Raw genomic sequence first — 25,422 nt, forward strand, 5'->3', positions numbered from 1 at the left:
TCTGCTCTGAGAGAATCCCTTAGCCAGGCCTGACACTTTAGTTCCTATTAACAGAGGTACAAGAAATTACTACCTCTATTAGCACCATATGTTCCACAGGTCAATGTGCTGACTAGGACAATGGAGAAAATGGCAAGCTTAGAATAGACTCCTTGAATAACATCTATCATCATCATCAACTATCATCTGTTATTTACTAATATAAATATTGTAAATAAATATTAGTAAAACCTTAAATCAGCCAGCCATCACCTTAGTTAGGCAATTTGGTATACGGTAGATTGAGTAAAGTGTGAACTACATACCCCACGTAGTTCACCACCTAAACTTTATCTCAAGCTTTGGTCATAATTAGAAGGATTACCATGTTTTTAGTACTGAAAACAGAACAGTAACTTCTGACTTTTAAGAAGGAAAACTCATATTGCTTCTTTCTCCCCACAAGTTGTGGTACAAAATGTTATCTTGTAGCACCAATGGAGTCATCAGGGACACCTGATCTGTCTTCAAAACCTACACCATACCAAAAGTTTAGCAGATCATATGGCTAGGGGCATATTGCTTCCCCTCAGGGGGTGATGCAGAAATCTGGGTTAGGGCACTCAGAACTGGAGGTGTGCAAAAAAAAAAATTGGCTAGTTTTTCCTCATGGCTCAGTAAGCCAAACTGGCAAAAAACTGACATTCCCCAAATGCCAAATTCATTCCCCAGTTTGGCTTAGCAATAGAAAGCAAATTCAGTAAAATTTGCTTATTGTTTCCAATTGGAAATGCGAATTTGGTCTTTCCAGGGGCCTGGGGGGGTTACCAAATTTGCAGAGGAGCTACTTCTATCTGTCCTCTAACTACCTCACAAGTCTCATGAAGATTGGACTTGGGGGGGGGGAAGCTATTTTATAGCCCCCTAAAGAAGATGCCTCCAGCCACCTCCAATCACCATTATTCCCTATGGGGGGGTCATAGGAAGCTGGAGGTGGCATTTGCCTACAAAATGCACCAAATTTGCAGGGGACCTACTCCTACCTGTACTCTAACTACCCTCCCAAGTTTCAGAGAGATTGAACCCCGGGGGCACCTTATGCCCCCCTCAAGTTGCCCCAGCCACTCCATTTGTTTCTATTGTGGAGAACAACTCCAAGGTGAGTCAAGTCCCACTGCAGAGGTACATGGATCAAGGCTGACATAGCCAGAGGGACACTCTCAAATACAGCAGCTGCACTAGACCCAACAGAACCTAACTGAAACCCCCACACACAAAATCAAGCACTCCCTGAGTAGGCTGACCAGTCAACTTCCATTGTTCCCAATGATGGGAACTTTTACATGTTCTTCCACAGGGGAATATATACACAGGGAAAGGATGCCACAGCCAAGGCACACTCCCAAATGCAAGATCATCCCTGGGGAAGCACAACAGAACTGACTGCCCCCCACCCACCCACTCCAGCAGGCTGACCAGTCAGCCTCCATTGTTCTCTATGAGGAACAATACCACACCAGAGAATCACCCAAACCAAAATGAAACAAAGCACAGTCTTGCAACTAGACGCAAACTGAATCTAGGGAATGAACCCACCCAGAACCTAACCGGAGCAAGGGGATTAACTTCATACCACAGAATCACATCAATTCTACCCAAACTGAACAAAGGGACACTCCTGCAACTTAGTTCAGCAGAACCAGTGTCATTCACAGCAACCAGGCAGTGGGTTTAGCCAGTGGAAGGACACCACAGACCAGAAACAAGCAGTACCCAGCCAGCAGCACAAGACAACAGCACAAGACCCAAAGTACATCATTAGGTAAAACTGAACCCACAAGCATCATTAAGTAAAACTGAACCTACAAACATCTCCCAGAATAAGAACAACTTGAACCAACCAACAGAAATCTTCACTGAACAAGCCAAACTGCTGCCAACAGAAAACAGAAACACCAACCAAGAAAGAGCAACAGGGGAAAATCAGAACTAGCAAAAAATTGACAGCACAACTGCAGGGGCAAACCTATAAAACAAAGCATCCCAACAATAGGATAAAACAGAACAGCAAAATAAATACTAACTATAAGTAAAAGCAAAACCAAAGCACTTCCCCACATAACAAAAATGCAGTTTTAAAAACGTAAACAAAAAAACCTTTTCCCTTTGTTTCCCCCCCCCCATCAAGCCAACCCACTCCCACCCAAGAGAGAAAAAACCCAGTGAGTCTAACAATTCTCAAACCAGTCCCTCAGGTGCAGTTCTCCTCAGGTCAGGTGCAGAAGACCAAGTGCAGGTCTCATCACAGCAGCAGGAATCAGGAGAATCCACGCAGCAGGAAATTCCAGGCAGCAGTCACTGGAGTCCAAAAGCAGGCCCCTGCCAGCCAGAGTCTGAGCCCAGACCACAAGAGAGAGAGAGAGAGTCAAGCTGGCAGAAGCAGCAGTCTCTGTCTCCAGGCCAGGGTAAAATGGACAGTGGCTGAGAGGCAAGTCTCCAATTCAACTCCTTGCAGCAGTTTTAAAAAGTGACTCTTCTTCTCAAGAATCCCATTGGCCCAGAGAAGGAGAGCTGCTGCAAAGATTGGCTCATACTCCCGCCTCCCTTCTTTATTCAACCTCCCCTTATCCGCTTCTGCCTCTGACTTACTCAAACTCCCTCTTTCCCCCTCCCATAGGGTAAAAAAAAAGGCACAAACTTTGCAAAGCGCTGTTTCTTGCACACTGTTGTGGCTCCTGAAGTTTACTGGATTTTACCAAATGAATCTGGTAAACTTGAGCTTGGTATTGCTGAATCAATTTGGTAATACTGGTTTCAATTTGGCAACACTGGATTTTACCGAATTGGTAAAATCTGGCATTTTTGCTGAATTCCGAACCCAAATTGCATATCCCGACGTAGAACTTTTGGAGAGTGTGAGGTATTAAATAAATAAAGGCAGGACTTTCCCCCTCTTCTTTGATCTCCCCCTCTTCATCTCCTTTTGTGAATTTTTTTTACTTGTATAGATTTATCTGTTTTCTGGAACTCACTAAACAATAATTGGGGATCTAGACAAGCTTCTCCAACTAGCCAGTGATATTTTCCTACCTAAATAAATGCTGAAGGAATAGGGCTAGAGCAGATGAGTTTATCTGTTGAAAAGGTTACTGAAAATGATGCTGGAATCCAGGAGCAAAAGAGAAACCAAGAGGAAGCTATTACCTGTCATGCATTTCTTCAATTCTTCTCTAGCAAATAGCTCAGCCCTTCAGTATGAGCTATTTTTCAGAATAGCATCTAGGTATTAAACTCATTCTCATTCCATTGGCTTTTGTCTGCACAGAAAAATTGATGGATGTCAGTAACAGTATCTGATTAATAATAACTAACAGTGCCATTGCATAAATCCTGTGAGCAACAGTGTTCCTAAATGCTGTATTGGACTTCTGAAAGTAAGAAAGATGGACAGGGATGGGATTGTGCGAAGCTTGCACTGCCATCCTAAACAAAGTTACATTCTTCTAAGCCCATTGACTTCAGAGAACATAGAAAGGCGTAACTCTGATATGGATTTCACTGGAAGTGTTCTAAAGCCATCTCGCTTGGCTGAAACATGCACCTGATCCCATCTATCATGCTACTACAGAGGTTTTATGCTCGATTTGCATGATTCTTTTCTCAAAATGAGGAAAAATTGCATGTGTGTGCAAAAAAGGGAGGGGGACAGAGGTGATTTTTCATAGGCAAATGGAATCACATATTAGGAAGAGCTCAACTGTCTGTCCAGTCATGATGATTCTTTAATGTAGAACTGCTCTGTATTGGGTTATCAGTCTTTATGCTGTTGTAGTGATATGCTGAAAAAAACCCCAATTGGGTTAAAATAAATATATTATACAGGTATATGAATGATATATGACCTGTATATGTTTTTGTGTGATGAATGAATCTGAAAAATTGCATTGTCACATTATAATACATTTTAAGTGTACATATAAAATATTATACAGGAACACTTTGAAAACATAGTGTGAAGCAGACCTGAATGGAAGTCTACCAGAAAATGCTTGCGGTTAGGCATTTGTAATCACTTAGTAGCCAGATGCCAAACGTTATGCTTTGTGTTAATAATTATAGTAAAGGCACAATACAGTTATACTGATCAAAATGTCCAGGAAACATTCTAAACATGTTTTTCCTTGCCTTTCCTAAGCTGCCAGGGTAATAATTGACTGAGGCTTGCTGTGTGTGTGCTTTATGTGTGTGTGTTTGTGTGAGTGTGAGAACAGGGGTTGAGAGGCAGCTGGTGCTTTTGGCCTGAGAGTGAACTTAGCTTGCAGAGGGAGAGGTTTTCTCCCTTGTTTCTCCCTATGTGAAGTGTGGCTAATAGAAGAGGGCCTGTTTGCTTGAAAGTGATTGCTTTCACACCCTCTGCTGCCGCTTTTGTCAGACAGGAGCCATGATGAGTCATTGAAATTTAAAGGTTTTCTCCTCACCAGAGGCCTATGGGTGAGAGCCAAGGGGCTCTTAGCCTGAGGCTCTTAGCCTGGGGACCTTGTAAGGTTCCCCTCTACTTTATATATAAAGAGAGTCTATATGTAGACCACTTGTTGTGTTACCACTTTTGGTCTCAGGAGATATTAAGTCAGTTTTGGGGGGGCCAGGGTTCCTCACAGAAAGCAGCTTCCATGGAGAGAATCTATTTTGTATGGCAGTTATAAGTAGACATGGGCATGAACAGAAAAAAAAACGCGAACAACCTGTTCATTGTTCATTGCCATCCACAAACAATGAACAATGAACAGTAATGAACATGACCCTGTTCACAAACATGTTTGTTGTTCATTTTTCGTGGCCTCTTAAAGATCCCTTCAGCTGATAGTTTAAAGGGCCCCTTCCTGCCATGTGCAAGGGGCATGGCCCTTTAAACACCCCCTTCCCCATGTCCAATACCCACCAAATTTGCAGGGGACATAGTCCTCACTGTCCTCCAAAGACCCCCCAAGTTTCAGAGAGATTGCACCCCGGGAAAGGCATGATCCATGGGTCATTCCCTTTGTTGTTATTTTCTCTTCACAGAGGCAAAAATGGGACTCTCTGGTGGAAGCTACTTTGAGGGGTTACAAACTGTCCAATGTCCCAATGTCCAATACCCACCAAATTTGCAGGGGACACAGTCCTCACTGTCCTCCAAAGATCCCCCAAGTTTCAGAGAGATTGCACCCTGGGAAAGGCATGATCCATAGGTCCTTCCCTTTGTTGTTATTAAATCTGCACAGCGGCAAAAACGGGACTCTCTGCTGGAAGTACTTTGAAGGGTTAAAGCCAGAAGGAAAGCCAGAAGGAGTTCAGACAGAGTTCAGTCCCTGCCGTTGCCAGGGGAATTGATTGAAAGGCCCCAGACTGTCTGGCTTGATGAATGGCTGATGAAGGCAATGAACGAGGCTTGCAATGACCACTTGTTCATTTAGAATGCAGCCTCATGAACAGCTTGTTCGCGAACAGACAAACGGGCTGTTCGTGGGTTTTTTCCATTCGTAATGCTGTTCATGCCCATGTCTAGTTATAAGCAGACCTCTCTTTTTTTGGAAGAAAATTATGACTACTGAAGGGCCATTTCCAGTTACCTGCCAGGGGTTTGCTACATTTGTCGTCCTCCCTGAGGACAAGAAGGAGTTCATTTGTCATAAGTGCAAGCTGATAGTGCTACTAAAAGCAAAAATAAAGAGCCTGAAGGAACTGATTGGTATCCTTCAAGATACCAAAGAAGGAGAGGATTTCATCAACAAAAGTCTTCAGGCCCTGCAAAGAGATGGGGAGAGTGGTGGAAGGGACAATAAAGAATATTTTCCTAATGAACCTCCTCAGAGGTCAACAGCATGAGCCAGAAGGCACAGAGAAGACAGCACTCAGTGCCACTGGAGCTGAGAAATCAATTCCAGGCCCTTGCTGACATGACAGAATTATTGGCAGATGTACAATAACAAGGATCTGAAAGAACAAGTAGGAACTCCATGGAGTTACAAACAAATAACAATAGAAGGAAAAGGAAAGTGTTGGTGACTTTCTGCTAAGGGGTGCAGAATGTCTTATGTCCAGGCCTGATCCTATGACCTGAGAGGTGCGTTGCTTGCCAGGGGCTAGGATCAAAAGTATCACAGACCAGATGGCCAAGCTAGTCAAACCAACAGACCATTACCCATTTGTGATTTGGGAATGAATGAAACAGATACATGAAGACTGACTATGAAGTCCTTGGGAGGCAACTGAAAGGAATGGAGACACAGGTGGTATTCTCTTCAATCCTGCCTGTCAAAGGAAGGGGAATATAATGGGAACAGAAAATCATGGCTGCATTCATGGTGCTGGCAGGAGCAATTTAGATTCTGGGATTCTTGAAGATGGCCTGCTTGCATGCAGTGGACTTCACCTGTCAAGGACAGTGTTTGGAAGGGACCTGGGGAGATACATCGGGAGGGCTTTAAACTGGCATTGCAGGGTAATGGAGACAACCGGCACTGGAATTTCAGGGAAGAAGAGGAGTGAATAGTCACACAACTTCCTGACCTGCCTGGCCAACAACTTTCTTTCTTAAATGGAGGAAGTGAGGAGGGGCTCAGCCATACTGGACTTAATATCAACCAACAAGAAAGAGTTGGTTGATAGTGTAAAGGTGAAGGGAACCTTAGGCAGAAATGATCACGTCCTCCTAGAATTCCTTTTGTTGTGGGGTACAAAGGAATTTTGTAGCCAAACATGCATGTTAGATTTTAGTAGGGCAAACTTCAATAAGCTTATAGATATGATGAGAGTTGTTTCATGGACAAGAATGCTGGAAGAGAAAGGAGTGAGTAAAGGGTGGGCTCTCTTAAAAGAAGAGTTCTTGTAGGCACAAGCTAACACCATTCCAGCAAGATGGAAAGGTGGTAGAAGTACTAAGAAGCCAATGTAGATGAACAGAATGCTCTTTGATGAGCTAAGGAAGAAAAAGGAGATGTTCAAGAAATGGAGGTGAGGAAATGCATCTAAAGAAGAGTATCTAGGGGTAGCTAAACACTGTAGGGCCACCATCAGAGAGGCCAAAGCTCAAAATGTGCTGAGACTGGCGGGGGGGGGGGGGGGGCGCTCGCCACAACAAAAAGACCTTCTTCTGATACATGAGGAGCAAACATAAAGTAAAGGGGGCGATATCACCATTGCTGGATAAAAATGCAGAAACTCTAACAGAGGACAGAGAGAAAGTGGAACAGTTCAGTGCCTATTTTACCTCAGTTTTCTCCCTGAAGGAGAGAACAGCAACACCTATAGATGGTAGTACGCAAGGGATGCCTTCGGGGATGCCCGTTGACATGGGTAGAGAAGTTGTGGAGAAGCATGTTGCTGCCCTGGATGAGTACAAGTCCCCTGGGCAAACTGGGCACACCCGATAGTGCTTAAAGAATTTTCGAAACAGCTTGCAGACCCTTTATCGATCATCTTCCAGGCCTCGTGGAGGACAGGTGATGTGCCAGAAGACTGGAGGAGGACAAATGTCATTCTAATCTTCAAGAAAGGGAAAAAGGACAATCCTGGGAATTACAGGCCAGTCAGCCTGACCTCTGTCCCAGGAAAGATTCTGGAGCAGATATTAAAGGTGTCACTCTACAGTCATCTAATGGACAACATGCTGATACAGGGAAGTCAGTACGGATTTGTCTCTAACAGGTCCTGCCAGACCAATCTCATCTCCTTCTATGACAGAGTGCCAGGCTTACTGGATCATGGGAATGCTATATTATATAAACTATATTTGGATTTCAGTAAAGATTTTGACAAGGTTCCTCATGCTGTTCTGATGGGTAAACTGGAGGACTGTGGACTGGACTCTAGGATGGTTAGATGGATAGGGAACTGTTTGGATAACTGTACCCAAAGAGTTTTTGTCAATGGCATCATGTCTGATTGGAGGGAGGTGTCCAGTGAAGAGCCATAGGGCTCGGTTCTGGGCCCAGTGCTTCCCAACTTTTTTAATAAATGATCTGGATGAGGATGTGAAAGGATCCTTCATTAAATTTTCAGGTAACACCAAACTGGGAGGAGTAGCAAACACCCTTGAAGATAGCGATAGAATTCAATGAGATCTGAACACACTGCTGAAGTGGGCAGATTTGAATAAGATGCAATTCATCATGGACAAGTGCTGTGTTCTCCACTTGGGTAACAAAAATGCAAAGCATGTACACTGGATGAGGGATTCACTTCTGGGTAGCAGTGTGTGTGAACAAGATCTTGGGATATGGGTAGATGGGATGCTAAATATGAACAGTCAGTGTTATGCAGAAAAGGTTGATGTAATCTTGGGGTGTATCAACACAGGCATTTTATTTTATTTATTTATATTTCAATTTATATACTGCCCATCCTCAGGGGCTCTGGGCGGTGAACAAGTTAAAATCAATAAAAACAAGAAAACAACAATACTAAAATCAACATACAAAACAATAATGAAATAAATTAACCCAGTGCAATGGTGGGGAGAACCCCCCCCCAAAGGTGGGAGGCCGACATGGCACCGCCCCCTTCAACTACCAAACGCCTGGCAGAACAGCTCTGTCTTACAGGCCCGGCGGAATGATAATATGTCCCGCTGGGCCCGGATCTCCATTGACAGAGCGTTCCACCAGGCTGGGGCCAGGACTGAAAAGGCATTGTTAGATATCTACATAGAAATGAATACTTGGGCAGGAGGAGCAATTGGGTAGAGCCAATGGGTGTGACTCCAATCTACACATTCTCAAGGACCCACTTGTCCCTACTCTATGTCCATGCAGCTGACATACATGTAACTGACATACAGGCTCCATCTCATATGAATGATCCATACCCCTCTATGACAGACCCCCTTTCACTCCCCCATTCTGAGGCAGATTTTCCCATCCAAATCCAAGTTTGTCTCCTTTGGTTGAGCAGCCCCAATAGCATGTCCCTATTTGTGATTTTTAAGTTCTTTTGTGTCCCATTCTGATAAGGAGATATAATTTTGGTTTTTCAGCCAGGCCCAGAAACTTGATGGGAGAAAAGCAGGAGCCCTCTTCCTCTGTGTTTGAAATGGCACTGGAGACTGTATAACATTCAGAATAAATATTGAACAGGCAGGGATGGAAGAAAGGCAGTCAAGAAATGAAAGAGCTGAGGTAAAATTTGTTGATGGAACATAATACTCTTTAACTCACAAACAAAATAATTTTCTTGAAACTTAGTTTCTTATTCTTAGTTCTTAATTAGTGAGAGGTGTTTGTTTAATACATTAGTTACAGCAACACTGTTTCTTCACAGAGTTCCCTTTGACAACTCAGGATTTCCTGATGTGAGTTCAAAACAGTTTTCCTTTTACAACAGACCCGGGGTCCTCCTTAGAGCCAAACCCCCTTTAGTCACTGGGCTGGAATTAGTCTTCTCCTAAAAAGAATGAACTCTTCTTCACTTGGCTTGAATGGGAGTCACCACTTACGACCCATTCACTCTTTCCAAAAATACACCCCTCCCTTCGGATCGTTTAAAATCGGGATTTAAATGGAAAAACTCGGAATTGGAAGAATGTATACTACAAGAAGGCAAGAAAAAGATTTTTAACTTTTACAAGATTTTGTTAAAATGGTATACAGAAGATGAAACTGTTAAAGTCCAGATGGTGAAGTGGGCTATAAACTGCAATAGAGACATAACAATGGAGGCATGGGAATACTTATGGAAAAATACATTGAAGATATCGATTTGTACTAATATTAAAGAAAATGTTTACAAGATGATATATAGATGGTACCTAACGCTGAAGAAAATAGCATATGGGAACAACAAAATGTCAGACAAGTGCTGGAAATGTAAAAACCATGAAGGTTCATTATATCACATGTGGTGGACCTGTGAGGTAGCAAAGCAGTTCTGGGGAGATATTATAGAAGCTATGACTGCAATTTTACAAATTCAAATAAATAAGAACCCAGAACTGCTGTTGTTGAATTTGAATTTGGAAGGGATTCCCAGGCAACATAGAACATTACTATTTTATATGACAACAGCGGCGAGAATTTTATACACTCAGAACTGGAAGACAAAAGAAGTACCATCTATTGAAAATTGGATACAAAAATTGCTGTACATGGCAGAAATGGACAAAATGACAAGAAAGCTGAGAGAACAGAATCCAGAGGAATTCTTTAATGATTGGGGGAAACTAAAACAGTATTTGAAAAAGAAGTGGGACGTAAAGGGAGAATTGTGGGTGTTAGATAACTATTAATTTGGCAGAAGGGAAGAGAAGGGGATCTTTACAGGAGAAGAGATAAGTTAGAAATATATTGTAATTGTTAATTTGATTTTAGATCTTTTAGAGTTTAATATATAATATCTATTTTAGTAGTATATTAGGACAGATAAGAAAAGAAAAAGAGATGTAAGTAGTAGATTTAGACAGCGGGTTGGCAAACTGTTGGAAGTCTGAGATAAAGGGGGGAGGGGAAAGGGTGGGGGAATATGGAAATGAGGGTATTAATTTAAAAAATTGTAATATTAAATTTTACTCACCCAATAAAATTTTTATAATAAACAAAAACACACCCCTCCCCAGCTTTATCATGGTTGTGTAAACAAATTTCAGCTTGTGCTGGATTTTATACTTGTTAAGAATTCCTCTTCAAGACAATGATGTTACAGTTAGGGCAAAATATTTCTTTTCCTTCATGCCAGAGGGGATCCTGTTTGACATTCCCTGCCAGGCTCTCTCACGCTCTCCTCAAAATCCTGTCAGCAACCAATCACCATCCTGAAGGCTGGTTCTGACTGGCCAATCAGAGAGGAGGGAGTAGCCTGTCAATCAAACTCTCATTCCAGGCAATGGTTAACTCCTTCCCTTCCAGCTCTTTGACTGCTACACTTAGGGAACCTTTAAAGTGCATTCTGTCTCACATCCATTTATCCAGGGTAGGGTTTGCACGTAGTGAAGCCTGCATGTATTCTTGAAAATTGATGTTGGCTCTGTGTACAAGGGGCTCTTGAATGAATGGGGGCAGGAAACAAGGTCATTGAGCATGCTTCAGTCCTGCCGCCATACATTAATTCTTTCAGGTCTGAACAGGGCTATCAAGGCTAATGTTGAAAGGTAGAAATGTCAGCCCTGTGGGTCTTACATTCTGTTGCAGTTTACTGTTTACATTTTTAACCAAGATAAAATAGCTTTTAGTATAGCTTGCATAAAGAGTTTTGCCACTGGCTTTGGTGGCATGTGGAATGCACCCTATGTTTGTTCCTCTGAGAGAGGAACATTGAAGAAAACACTATAGATGTGTAACTTAACAGTTTGGCCTGATAAACATTGCCCTCTAATGGATATGGAGGCCTGTGTCTTGGTTTCAGTGTATGGAAGAATGCCTGACTGAAACATCCCTCTGAGAGTTTTCTAGCATGTACTGGAGAATTTTGACTTCAAAATCTTACCAAGTATGTGGTAAATCACCCAAAAGAAACTAAGGCTAATCTAGTCCCCAGACATCACTTATCCAAACAGCAAAAATTACTGTTTGCATATGCATATACATACCACATTTTATTGCCCTGAATGTTGCAGAGTAAGACCTATAACATTGTTTTTTTTTAAAAAAAGAAGTTAAATATAGATTAGATATAGGTTTATCTTTGGGAATTTACCAACGATTCCTATATCAAACAACACTAATTGAGTTGAACCCAGTTTTCCATTACGCACTGGGGAAAATTCTTTTCTGTCCTCAGTTTGTTGGGTTCATTGACTGCAACAGCCTCCTTGTATTAGTTTTAGAAACAGAATGTGTTAACTAGCCATAACAATTTCCATACTGGAAATCTGAGAATGTTTAATACATTGGATAGGGCTGTATTTACAGAATATTAGCAATAAGTAAGCAATTAGCAGTAAGCAGTTTTTGCTGTTTGGATAAGAGGTGTGTGGAGAGTATAGTAGTCAATTACAGGATGGAAAATTCCTGGAGGAAGAGCCTGGAGAGGATATGGGCTGTTTTCATACTGCTTACTGGCCACGGAACATCGCACCAATCTCCCGAAATGACAGCATCTTTCTGGTGCAATTTCGTGTGAAAACTGCAGTTCTCACGTGAAATCGTGCCTGGAAGATGCTGCTGTTTCGAGGGCTTGGCGCAATGTTCTCTGGCCAGTAAGCAGTGTGAAAACAGCCAAAATCCTATCTCCACCCCTACAACATTTTCATCAGTCTTTCACTCCACCCCGATAACATTTTCACCAGTCTTCACTTAAAAAGCAAGCAGAGACTTTTTATGTCTCCTGTGACAGGATCTCTCCAACCTATCACTCTAGAGTAGAGATGGGCACAATCCAAAAAAAAAATACCGATTAAGCTGTTCATGGATCCGGGCCGTTGCCGAACCCAGGCCACCGATTCTAACTGATCAAGTCCCATTTCCGATCCGGAATCGGGAAGGCCAAAGCGGGAGGGCGCCCCGCTGTTTCCAGTGATATAGGAATGGTGGTTGGTGGCAGCGGCCACCAGGCCCGGCAGGCAGGGGGAGGGAGGGAACATTCACACACACACGCATGCGCGCACACGCACGCGCACGCGCACACACGCACACACACACGCACACACACTTAGAGTAGAGGGGGGGAGTTTTTAACCTGGCAACGAGCCACCTCCCCTCAGGGAGGGGACATTCCCAGGGCCGGATCTACGGTTGCCAGCACCCAGGGCAACCATAATCAGGCTCTTGTGCGCTCGCTCCTGGGTCGCCCCCCCCCACCCACGCAGCAAGCCGGCTGTCCCAGTGTGCTGTGGAACTGGTGGCAGCGTGAGTGGCTCAGTGGCTGCCTGCGCCGTTCACCTGCCCCGCAAGACAAGGGGCGGCCGGCTTGCCTGCACACCCCTTGTCCTGGGGAACAGCGAACGGCGCAGGCGGCCTCCCAGCCTCCTGCGCTGCCTTTTGCCTTTCCCCAGGACAAGGGGCAGCCGGCTTGCCCACGTGCCCCTTGTCCTGGGGAAAGACGAACGGTGCGGGCGGCCTCCCAGCCTCCTGCGCTGCCTTTTGCCTTTCCTTTGTGCCCATGACTTCAGAACACCCCCTTCCCCCTCCCTCCCCTGGGTTTCTGCTCCATGGTTGGAAGGAAGCCTGCTAATCAAGGAAAGCTGGACTTCCATTCGTGTTTCGAGGGCAACAGAAGGAGGGCAAACACAGCTCATTCCCCTGGCTCCATTGCCCCGGGAATAAATTACTGGCGCAAGAGTGTCTGCAATTCTGAACAGAAACCGATATATCTGATCAAGTCCCGAACAAGCAAACCCCCGACTGCTGGATCGGTTGCCGTGGACGGAACCGATTAGCTGAGTCACGATGGCGCAAACGCCAAAATCGGGGTCTTTTTTGAAATCGTAATTCAGATCGTGCCCATGTCTACTCTAGAGTCACAAGCCCTACTTAACTAAAAATGGCGAGACTCCCCTGGCTTCCCCAATCTGGTTCCTCCATTCCTTTCATGGATCCTGATTGACTTCTGGCTGCTCCTCTCACACTCCAAACTGGACTAAAAGGATTGATTCTCCCCCGCCCCCTCTGCCCCCCGGAAAGGGAAGGACCTTTGCCCATCCATCACACATTTGTATGGGGACTAACATAGATTTTAAATGCTAACCTGATCTCTGAGAGTCGATGTGGCATACTGATTAGAGAGCTGAGCTACCACTATAAACACCTGGATTCATTTACATGCCCCATCAGCCATGAGATATATACTGGCAGGATTACACTGCAGATGACTTTGGGTTGGTCACTTTCTTGGTCTAACAGAATTCTTGGTCTTCATGGAATTCTTATGAGGATAAAAGAAGGGAGAGCTATGCCTGCCACCCTGCGCTCCAAGGAAGAAGGATGGGATACAAATGGAATATGATCATCACTCCAAAATGCAAAATAAGGGTAAAATAGGGGAAAGGTTCATTCCCACAAAACAGACAACAGCAACTGATGTAGGTAAATAGGTGCACCTGGATGGTATGTTAGTTCGCTCTTAATATTGAACAGGTAATGAACAGCTTGCTTTCAAGTAAAAGTGATGTCTTGAAGGCAGGCCTCAATGTAAATAATAAAAAACGGTATGACATTCACATTTCTTGTCCTTTCTAAATGTGGAAGTACTTAAATTATTGTGAAAATTTTAATTACAGCTAATTTATTGTTCTGTACTTTGAACCCTAATTGGTGCCAACTAAATAGCTGGTTTAGAATCTGATTTGTGCTCTGCGATTTACACTTCACACACAGAATGCATTTATCATGGGGAATGGGAAGACAGGTCCTCAAATGGATTTTCATGCTTAGAGCTTCAAAACATAAGCACTGTGCAGCTTTAAATTTGTTTTGCAAATCCTTATCATATTGCAGTTATTGCTTGTGAAGTGGAGCAAAAAATAAAATCCACTGAGAGGACTTAGAGGAAACTGCTTCCCTGCCCTGTTAGCTTAACTGGTATGTTTTTCTTTCACCAAAAAATGCTTCAAAAGAAAAATGTACATCTAAATTAGGCAAGGGGTGAGTCCGGGTATTATATTAATTAAAGTCCTAGGATTTCTGCTGATATCTCAGGACAGGGAGGGGAGTTTTCCAGGGTTCTCCATCATTACTTGCCATGCTGTTTTTATTTAATTAAAATACATACTGCTAAAGATTTTGATTTATTTTATTCTATCCCACATATTTAAGGGGAGAACATATGCAGTACAATCTCTTACTAAGACTGCATTATAATTATTATTACTGAAAACTTCATAAAATAATGGTTTCACACTTTGCTTGCCAGAGTGGCAGTGTATAAGCCAATACTGATTTATTTGTATAACACTGGGAAAAAATACATTTTATAGGGAAAATTGCATGTGGAAAACGGAACAGTGTCCAACAATAAAGAATCATAGGTTCTGTTGACAAGGAAGAAGTTAAATCAAAGCAGGGATCTGGGGAATGAAGCAGAAAAGATGAGAAATTCAAAATAATCTCCACTATCTTGGTCTTGGCAATGAAACCATCATGAAACAGAACCCACTATAGACATTTATCACAAACCCACTCATTTGCTAGATACTTCTCACTCTGTGCACATCATAACACATGTGTGCATATTTCTGCATCTGTAAATGTATGAAAACAAAATGCAACTAGTTTCTATTCCTGTTCATATAATTGCTATTGTATACTTTTTATGCCGTAACTGCTGGCCTTTGCATCCATTGGTATAGAGTTATCAGCATAATAAAATTTCAAGTTTGAGGCAACTGAAATGATTTCTTGCACTCTCTTAAAGGTGAATTCTTGCTCTGGCCCCCAAACCCAACCTCTTCAGTATTCAAATACTTATCACTGGATATGTTTGGCAGATATTAATTGATGATTCCAATTCTCTAGCAGCTTGTACCTTGCCATAATAACACAGGCATATGCTATCCCAATAAAATGTAATTTTACGCAGGAAGAATTGACATCTTTTTTAAGCTTGCTGATTGTAACTAAGGAATTCCTTGAGGATTTTTGTCATGTTCCTCCTCAGACAATACAATACTAAAATGCCATCCATAAAAAACACAATAATATCCTTGTTGTCTTTTAGTAATAATTTACCTTTGGAAGCTCTCAGGGTAGATCCCAAATGATAAATTTTTCAAAGCAGCAGCTTCTAAATGGAGTTATGGATGTGGTAAGCCTAGCACACAATTCAACTAGAGACATTTGCCAGAATCCACTGAATGCATCTACTGCAGAACATTCAATTGCACCCGCTACCTTTGGGAGAAAATTCTTTATTGTTGGGAGGATGAACATTTTTATAACCACCTCTTCATTCAATCTTTTTAAATCTCAGCAGATTTCATGTTCTCCCATTTTTCTTTAGCACATGTACATAGATATGAATTATGAAAGTGGTCCTGTTATTTTTCTCTGTTACACCTGTATCTTAAACTCTTTATCTCAGCTTTTACTTTGTGAAGTTTTGTAACCACAATTCTCTGAAGTGAGTGTACACTACATGGGTTGACATTCTCCTACAAATAATGGCCATTAATTCTTCTGTTAGGACTCCAAGATCTCCAAATATACTTATATTTTTTTCTGTTATTTTTTTTCCTGACAAGTCCTCTTTGGGCTGTTTAGTGGCTGAAGAGGTTAACTGCTTTTGATCCCTTACCACCTATCCACTGAAATTGAAGCATTTGACCTCAATGTTTCTGAAGAAAATTGTCCTATGCTGTTCAAGAGACCTCCAGGACTTTTAAAAACAGTAGTAGTCACAGGTCTCAACATAGGAGGTGGATCAATGCAATAATATCTTCCCTTCAGCATCTCTTCCAAATCAGTACCTGTGTCAGTTTTAAAGCCTATGACCTGCACCCTCAATGTTAAGCTCCACCAGGCTGACTCTGTATCATTTCTCATATGAGGGTTTTAGGGGAAAAAAACCCAGCTCTGCAACTAAGGCTACCATCTAAAAAACTGTAAAAGAAAACACATTGTGAGACTTATGTAAATGTTGTATCACAAGAGTCAACCTTACCAACTTTAAGAGAATGCACCATTCTTGAAATGTATTAAAGTTTTTACAATTCTGGTTCATCTCTTTTTTGTAGGTGGATGGTTTGTTTTGTTGGGATTCTGTTGACTGGGCACTTCCTCTCGGTTGCTTCTGGCAATTTCTGGTCCCAGTTCTGTTTTTTTTTTTTATAATCTCAGAATGCCTTGCTGTTGTTATTGTAGTATCAAGGTATAAGAGAATGTCTGGGTAAAAAAGCAGAAGAGCTGGTGCCCCTTCCTCAGCAATGCTAGCGGCAGGGCCCATTCCTTGAGCTCTGTGAAACTTGAAACATAGCTCCCTTCTTCTTCATCCCACCCCATACATCTCAGGATTCATGGAAGAAATATTTCTCTTTTCTTTCTGAAATGTCCTTAGCAGATCATATAATGGTAATGGGCAGTGCTTTTTTTCTGCCCATTGTGAATCTAACGGGAGAAAGTAAAAATTTCCTGCTAAACCAACTCCAAACATATTATGGATATTTTTCGGCTCTCCCAGCTGCGGCTCGCCGCGTAAGCTGGGAGCCGGCAATTGGAGCCCTTGGACGGAGAAGGAGGCAGACTCCCTCCCTCTCCATCCGGGTTCTGGGAAGGGGCGGAGCTTAGCGCTTTTGTGCGCGTTCTGCCCCTTCCCGGCTTCAGAACGTTCAAGCGCTCGGAGGATACGGAGGACTGGCTCCGTGCTCCGGCGCTTTGCAGCAGAGGGAGCTTGGCCGGGCCGGTTGGGCCTGCTGAGGGCCGGGCAAGGCCCGGAGTTGTCGGAGTGTGTGGGGCGCCGCCGCCGCGGTATCGGCGGCTAAGCGCGGCTTGGATCATTGCGGGCCCGGGGGGCTTTAAGCGCGGCGTGGATCATTGCGGGCTCGGGGGGCTTTGCTGGGCTAGCCATTTCAGGGCATCACCACAGTGCATTGGCCCGAGTGGGCCTGGCTTTGCCCGCGGCACTGCCCTTGCCTGGTGGGCTTTTCGGGCCCGTTAGGGGCTCTCCCCCCGGGGCTATTATTCCCCCCATTACCCCTCCCCCGTTGCTGAAGGCCGTTGGCTTCTTGTAGGGGGGGTCATTTGGGTGTGTGTGTGTGGCTGATACCACCTGGTGGGTGTTAGCCGCACTGCAGGTGACTCCTGTTGCTGGGGAAAGTTGTGCGACATCTTTGGGGGAGTGTGGTCACTGCAGCCTTGGCTTGTTGCTGGGGAGGTTTGGGCGACTCCTATTGGAGAGAGCTGTAACTGCTCTGGCAAGGGCTTCTGGTGACACCTACTGGGACGAGGCTGATACTTTTGTTTCTTGTACCTTGAGCCTGCTAAACCATGCCACCCAAAAAGGGAGGGGGCCCTTCTAAGGGCAAACAGCCGGTGAAACGGCCTGCACCCAAGAAACCTCCTCCAACTCTGTCCTCATCGGATGATGAGGATGGCCCTAGTAGGCAGGAGTTGATGGAGTGCATGGCTGCTCTGGAAAAAAGGGCAGCGGGTTTGGCAGCGGGTGGAGATTTACCTCAGCCACGTAGGGGTGCGAAGCGAGTCGCAAAAGTGGGATTTAACAAAGAATTTGCCTCTCGTCTGTTGGCATTAGAGAAGATGACAGCCCTGAGCACAGGTGAACCCAGCTCCAGTCATCACCATCCTACTGCGCCTGAAGCGGAGGGAGAAGGCTATCTGCATGGGCCTGAGGACTGTGGACAGGTGGCTGTGGCGGTGGAATCTCCTCTGGCTGACGGTACGGAATATCAGCCGCACTTGCACACACACCAGAATACTGTTTGGCCGTGGGGGGCTGGAGGGCAGTCCACTCCTTCTGGGGTGTCGCTTCCTTCTACCTCTGGCGGTTATAATGCACAAGTTTGGCCCCCATTAGGACAGCCTATGTGGCCTAATGGTGCCAGTGGTTCCTTGTACCAGCAGTTGCCTCCGTTGCCATCTGGGAGTGGGGCCTCTGCCTGGGACGGGCACGGGCATAATCCACCGAGCACTGGCTGGCCCTATGGTTACGGGAATCAGCCTGCCCTGCCCCCCTATGGGATGCAGGGATTCGGTATGGTTCCATATAGGGCCCTACCTACTGGGGATACGGCACTGCCGTTGGGGGATCACCTGACGCAGGCCACCCGTGAGAAGATTTTGCGGGGAGAATATGTCGATGTCTTTACCCTTCTCTTCAGGGAACTGGAGAAGAAGGATAAAGATGATCTTGAGGATAGGGACAAGGAACGGATCCGCCGGAGGCGGATCGATAGAACCTGGGCCCACTGGCTTCCAGGGTTTCTGGTATATGCTGGTGTTTTAGCCAGGGCGCAGCCGCATAGGGCCCTTCCCCTGTTTCAATACATGAACATCATTTACAGGGGTTATACTGATTTTGAGGGTGGGGCCTGGCTGCGCTACGATGAGGAATTTCGAATGCGGGCCGCCTTAACCCCTAGTTTGCCGTGGGACCAGATTTGGGTCCAGCTTTGGGTTCAGGTTATGACTCCTTCAAAGTCCACGGTGGGTGATAGGACCGATAGCGGTCATCTGATTATCAAGCCAGTCCAAGGTTTGGGTCCCCGCACCCCTGCGGGGCAGCTGGTTCAATCACGGCTGCTCTGCTGGGACTTCATGTCCAAAGGGGTCTGTTTTAAGCGAGCATGTAAATTCCGGCACGAGTGCCCCACATGTGCTGGACCCCATGCCCATTCTGCCTGTCCCAAGGGACGGCAGGGTGGCCAGGGAGGAAAGCGATTTGGGGGCGGCGGCGGCCAGCAGCCTGGTGCTGGCAAAGGGTCCCAGCCCGGTAAGGCTGAGGGTACTTGAGGAATGGCTTCAGGTATACCCACGGCGTCTGGACGCTGAATATTTAATTTCGGGTTTGGCTTTCGCATTCCGTTTCATGGCCTTAGGACACCTTTCATGGCAGCCAACCTTAAGTCTGTGGCTGGCATGGAAGATGTGGTACGCAATAAGATATTAAAGGAGTGTGCTGAAGGGAGGGTATTGGGTCCTTTTGATACCCCCCCTGTCCCGTCCCTTAGAGTCTCTCCTTTAGGGGTGGTGCCGAAGAAGGCGCCGGGGGAGTTCCGCCTCATTCATCACCTCTCTTTCCCAAGAGGGGGCTCGGTGAATGATGGCATACCCGAGGAACTCTGTTCAGTGCATTACACCTCCTTTGACCAAGCAGTCAAAGTGGTGCGACGCTGCGGGGTGGGAGCTGAGATGGCAAAGTGCGACATCAAGTCTGCCTTTCGCCTGCTCCCCGTTCACCCGGGAGACTTTGATCTCCTGGGTTTTGCATTTGAGGGCAAGTTTTATATGGACAGGGCCCTACCCATGGGGTGTTCCATATCTTGCTCTGCATTTGAGCGCTTCAGTTCCTTTTTGGAATGGGAGTTGCGTCGCCACTGTGCCTGCTGGGACACCTGTCACTATTTAGATGATTTTATGGTGTCTGGGCCTGCGGGTTCAGGGCAGTGTGCCCGGCTATTGGCAGCCTTCATTGAGCTTGCTGAGGAGCTAGGGGTCCCCTTGGCCCATGAAAAAACTGAAGGACCGGCGGTGATCCTGACGTTTTTAGGTATCGAGCTCGATACCATGCAACAAACTCTGCGGTTGCCACTAGAGAAGGTGGTGGACCTTAGAGCGAGACTGGAGGACTGCTTGAGTAGGGACAAGGTGTCCCTCCTTGAGTTGCAGCAGTTAGTTGGCCATTTAAATTTTGCTTGCAAGGCTGTTGCGCCTGGCAGGCCCTTTCTCAGACAGCTGTGCGATGCCATGGGGAACTTACGGCTACCTCATCATCGCTTACGAATTAATAAAGGTATGCGGGAGGATCTGTTAGTCTGGAGGGAGTTCCTTGCCGCATTCAACGGGGTGACTTTTTGGAGGGAAGATTTGTTGCTAGAAGCTGAACTCCAAGTCACCTCTGATGCCTCCGGTTCCACTGGTTTCGGAGTCTTTTTTAGGGGGCATTGGTGTGCTGACCAATGGCCCTCTGATTGGGTGGCCCAGGGATTGTCCAAAGACCTTACGTTTTTGGCGTTTTTTCCCATGGTACTGGCACTTTGGCTGTGGGGGTCTCAGTTGACAAACCACGCTGTCCACTTCTGGTGTGACAACTTGGCAGTGGTACACGTGGTCAACACCATGACTTCAAGATCCCCCAGGGTGATGCGGCTGGTGAGGGCCTTTGTACTTAAATGCCTACAGCTGAACATACTTTTTAGGGCCAGGCACGTTCCAGGCGTTAGCAATGGTGTGGCAGACGCTTTGTCTCGCCAACAGATGGAACGATTCTGGCAGCTTGCCCCTTGGGCCGACAGGCAGCCTGCGAGGATGCCATGGGAGCTGTGGGAGCTTGGACGGCGGAAGTAGATAGAGCAATCCAGCTGTCCATTGCTCCTAGCACACGCCGGGCCTACGACCGTGCGGTAGGACAGTTTCATCAGTTTAGGTTGTCAGCCAAACTCCAGCATATTTGGCCCATTCCGCAGGAACACTTACTGCACTTTTGCATCGTGCAGATGGATAGGGGGCTTGCAGTTAAATCTATTAGGGGCCAACTGGCCGCTCTGGCTTTTGCCAGCAAATCACGGGGCTTATCGGAATTTACGGGGGCCTTTAGGATTAGGAAAGTGCTGGAGGGATGGTCTAGGGAAAAAAGGACGCCCCCTGACCCTAGACAACCCATTTCTCCTTCGGTCTTGCGGGGCCTGGGGGCGGCATGGGCTGAAGTGTGCTCATCCAAGTTTGAGCATAAACTCTTCCATGCAGCAGCATTAACTGCATTTTTGGGGGCCCTGCGGGTTAGTGAGTTGGTTGCCTCATCGCGCTCCGATTTATCAGGTAGGGCCTTGATGGCCAGGGATATTAAATTTGTGGGAGACAAAGTCTCCATTTGCATCAGGAGGTCTAAGACAGACCAGCAGCAGCGCGGAATCACCTTCCACTTGGGCCCTTGTTCTGAGGCGGGCTTGTGCCCGGTTAAAGCCCTCAAGGAATACACCACACTTCGGGGTGATGCCCAAGGGCTGTTTTTCTTACATGAGGACCAAGCCCCTTTGACTAAGTATCAATTTTGGGCGGTAACTGAGAGGGCGCTTAAGAAAATAGGCTTGTCTGGGGTCAAATTCGGCACTCATTCCTTTCGGATTGGTGCGGCCTCCACGGCAGCGGTTTTGGGATACCCCCCAAAGGCTATTCAGAAAGTGGGTAGGTGGCGGTCGAAAGCGTTCAGGTCTTATATCCGACCCCTACAGCAGTTTTAAATGGCGAACTAATTGCTCTTTCTCCAGGTGCCGTGTCGGGCCATGAGAGGAGGAGGATCCTGATATGTGGCCACAGCATGGTGTTTTGGGCGGCCAATCAAGCCAAGAACACGCCGATTGGATCCCAGTTGGGGCTGAGTGCTGTGGCCACAGTGGAGTGGCAGGGACGGCGGGGCCTCAGGTGGCCGGGCCTCTTGCCTCTCCTGTTTAGGGGGCGGATGCAGCCGCCCCCGCACATTGTGGTCATCCACCTGGGTGGGAATGACCTTGGCATGGTACAGGGTAAAGCCCTGTCAGTGCAAGTAGTGGTGGACCTAGCATACATAAATAACCAATGGCCTGGTGTGCTGGTTATATGGTCCGAGATGCTACAACGTCGAGTTTGGCGGGAGGCTTTGAATCCCAAGGCTATAGAGAGGGCCCGCCGTAAGACTAACTATGACATCAGGAAGGCCTTGGGGGAAGGCTTGGGCATTTATCTGCCACACCCCAAGATTAGGGCCGAATTTGCCCACCTCTACAGAGGAGATGGTGTCCATATGTCACCTGAGGGCAATGAGTTATTTTTAGATGACCTCCGGCAATGGCTTCGGGTGGCGCTAGGCCACCTGTGGGGCGCGAGGGTCTAAGCAGAGGCTTGACCCTTGCGTTGGCAGGAGCTTCTGGGAATAGGGTGCGGGCTGGTGAGCCCCTGTGGCATTCCCCAAGGTTGGGGAACAGGGTCTGCTGTTAGGGCGGTATGCATGGGCGGCTACCGTCAGGGAGGGCAGACGCCTGAGGGGATCCCCGGGAACAAGACCTAACCTCATGCTTGGCGGCTGGGGCGCAACAGGTGCTTGAGTGGGATCCCAGGGCCTAGCTGGCCGGGTTACAGCCATTCAGGAGATGGCCTACACCCGGGGCATTGGGGGCTTGCCCAGACAGGCAAGGCGGTGGTCAGGTGCTGACCCCAGGGCTTGACCTGTACCGCTCAGTTAGCCCTTGCCGTACGTTATTGTTATGGTCATTTAATAAACGGCCCTTTTATCCAAGCCTGTGTCTGTCTCTTACTTCCGACTGGGGGTACAATTCGGCTCTCCCAGCCGCGGCTCGCCGCGTAAGCTGGGAGCCGGCAATTGAAGCCCTTGGACGGAGAAGGAGGCAGACTCCCTCCCTCTCCATCCGGGTTCTGGGAAGGGGCGGAGCTTAGCGCTTTTGTGCGCGTTCTGCCCCTTCCCGGCTTCAGAACGTTCAAGCGCTCGGCCCACCCACCTCACCCTGTTTTTAGTGCAGGAATAGCCGGCTGCTATTTATGAGCCAGGTAGGAATTTTTTCCCTCCTTCCCTGATTGGCATTGAGGAAGGGGGGTTTTTCGCCTACCTTGCACTAATGGCGGTGGTATGAGTATTGTTGGGTTTAGCCGGTCAGTGGTAGCGGCAGGAGCTTCTGGGAATAGGGTGCGGGCTGGTGAGCCCCTGTGGCATTCCCCAAGGTTGGGGAACAGGGTCTGCTGTTAGGGCGGTATGCATGGGCGGCTACCGTCAGGGAGGGCAGACGCCTGAGGGGATCCCCGGGAACAAGACCTAACCTCATGCTTGGCGGCTGGGGCGCAACAGGTGCTTGAGTGGGATCCCAGGGCCTAGCTGGCCGGGTTGCAGCCATTCAGGAGATGGCCTACACCCAGGGCATTGGGGGCTCGCCCAGACAGGCAAGGCGGTGGTCAGGTGCTGACCCCAGGGCTTGACCTGTACCGCTCAGTTAGCCCTTGCTGTACGTTATTGTTATGGTCATTTAATAAACGGCCCTTTTATCCAAGCCTGTGTCTGTCTCTTACTTCCGACTGGGGGTACAAATGTGATTTGTTAAGTTTTATGTAGCATATGTTGGCAACAAAGATGTTTAGTTATATTTAAACTCATTAGGAGCGCTGTTCGTCTTACAAAAAATGGACCGTCTTTGGGCATTGAACACGCCACCGAGATCGCTGGCATAATCGGTGATTGTTAGGGTGCAGACAAATACAAACAAGTCTTCTCTAAGCCACTTGGAGCTCTGGTAGTTGGAATCTAGCACGGTGATTGATCAGTCTTGTTGCTACCCCCAATGGCGGCCGGTGACCAATTTGTGTATTTGTGTATGTTTTGCTCAAAGAGTGCAAGAGTTTGTCTATACTGAAACTCTTTGGCTGTGCGCACATGTCACGATAAAGGGGCTTGGTTGGCAATACCCATAATTCTCATCACCAACAGTCTTCTGACGTCATTCCCTTTCACAGTGTTTCCTGAGTCTCAGATGGAAGCAAGTGTTTAATCTGTGAAGTAGTGTGGTGTTTTACTGATGAAAGTTTGGCCTATAACCTCATTGAGTCGCAGTATTTCAATATGAGTAGGAAAATTACTAATGATTTTACATCATCGCAGCCAGCAAAGAAGTGTAAAGTGAATGATGACTCTGTAAAAACAAAAGATGCGACAACGGTGTTGTGTGATACAGCGTCTGCTGTAGACCATGTGGAGCACACGGCCCCGTCTTCTGTTGACCACGTGAAGAGTGAGCATGTTCTTGGTAATTTTGTCCATTGACTACATTTATTTTTTCCGATTTGAACTATATAATGGTGATTTTCTTGAGTCAAACTGAGAGCACCCCTAAACATTTTTTTTTAGAAAAAAGCACTGGTAATGGGTAGATGCCTCAATGCTTGGTCTTTAGGTAGTATTCCAAACTTCATACACTCACCTATTCATGATTTTCACAAGGCCGAGGATGCATTTATCAAGAGATCATTGTCACTCTTATGTTTAACTAGTCCTGAAATAGCCCCTCTTTAGCTAGTTTGATTGGGAGCATGATACCTAAAAGGGAGGGAGGCTGTGTGTGTGATAAATGAGGAAGAAACTGATTTATTTAAGGATATGTCTGACACAAAATCCCCTTCTCTTAAACCACACAATGTTTCCAACAGTGCATCCCTTAGCAAAGTTACACTCTTCTAAGCCCATTCAATGGACTTAGAAGAGTGTTTAGGATTGCATTGTAAAACACTCAAGGTTTGTGAGGACTTCAATATATCTAATTTACAACATGGCCTCATCTGCGGACGCTTAAGTGTAGAGATAGGCCATGGACAGACAATACAAATCTTTCAACAAACCTGAGAAAAGCCCCAATTTTGTAAAACAAAACAAAACCTTAAATGTAATTTTTTTAAAAAAACCCAAACTAATAGAAGCAGTGCCTGCACCTTTAAAAAATGAATGACCTCTCAGTGGTCATTGTGGCCGTTGTTAGACAAACACAAGAGAATCGAGAGCCTTCAAGTCTTGGTTTCTGTCAGTACAAGCCAGAGAGAGGGCCCTTTCAGGGTTGTTTTGGGTTTTGACGGAGGACTCATTGGGGCCAGGCTGGACAGCAATCACCAGGCTATTCGCTACCATAAGACTTGCATGACTCATCTATGCCCAGCAGCTTGCTATTGTTCGACAACAGCCACTGCACAAAAGCTAGTATGGAATGGTGGTTAGCATTTCAGGCTAGAATTTGGGAGATTCAGGTTCAAATTCCCAGTCTGCCATGGAAGCTTGCTGGGTTACCTTGGGCCAGTCACCCACTCTCAGCCTAACCTACCTCATAGGGTTGTTGTAAGGATA

This window comes from Eublepharis macularius, chromosome 4, assembly GCF_028583425.1.
Source record: "Eublepharis macularius isolate TG4126 chromosome 4, MPM_Emac_v1.0, whole genome shotgun sequence".
Taxonomy (NCBI): domain Eukaryota; kingdom Metazoa; phylum Chordata; class Lepidosauria; order Squamata; family Eublepharidae; genus Eublepharis; species Eublepharis macularius.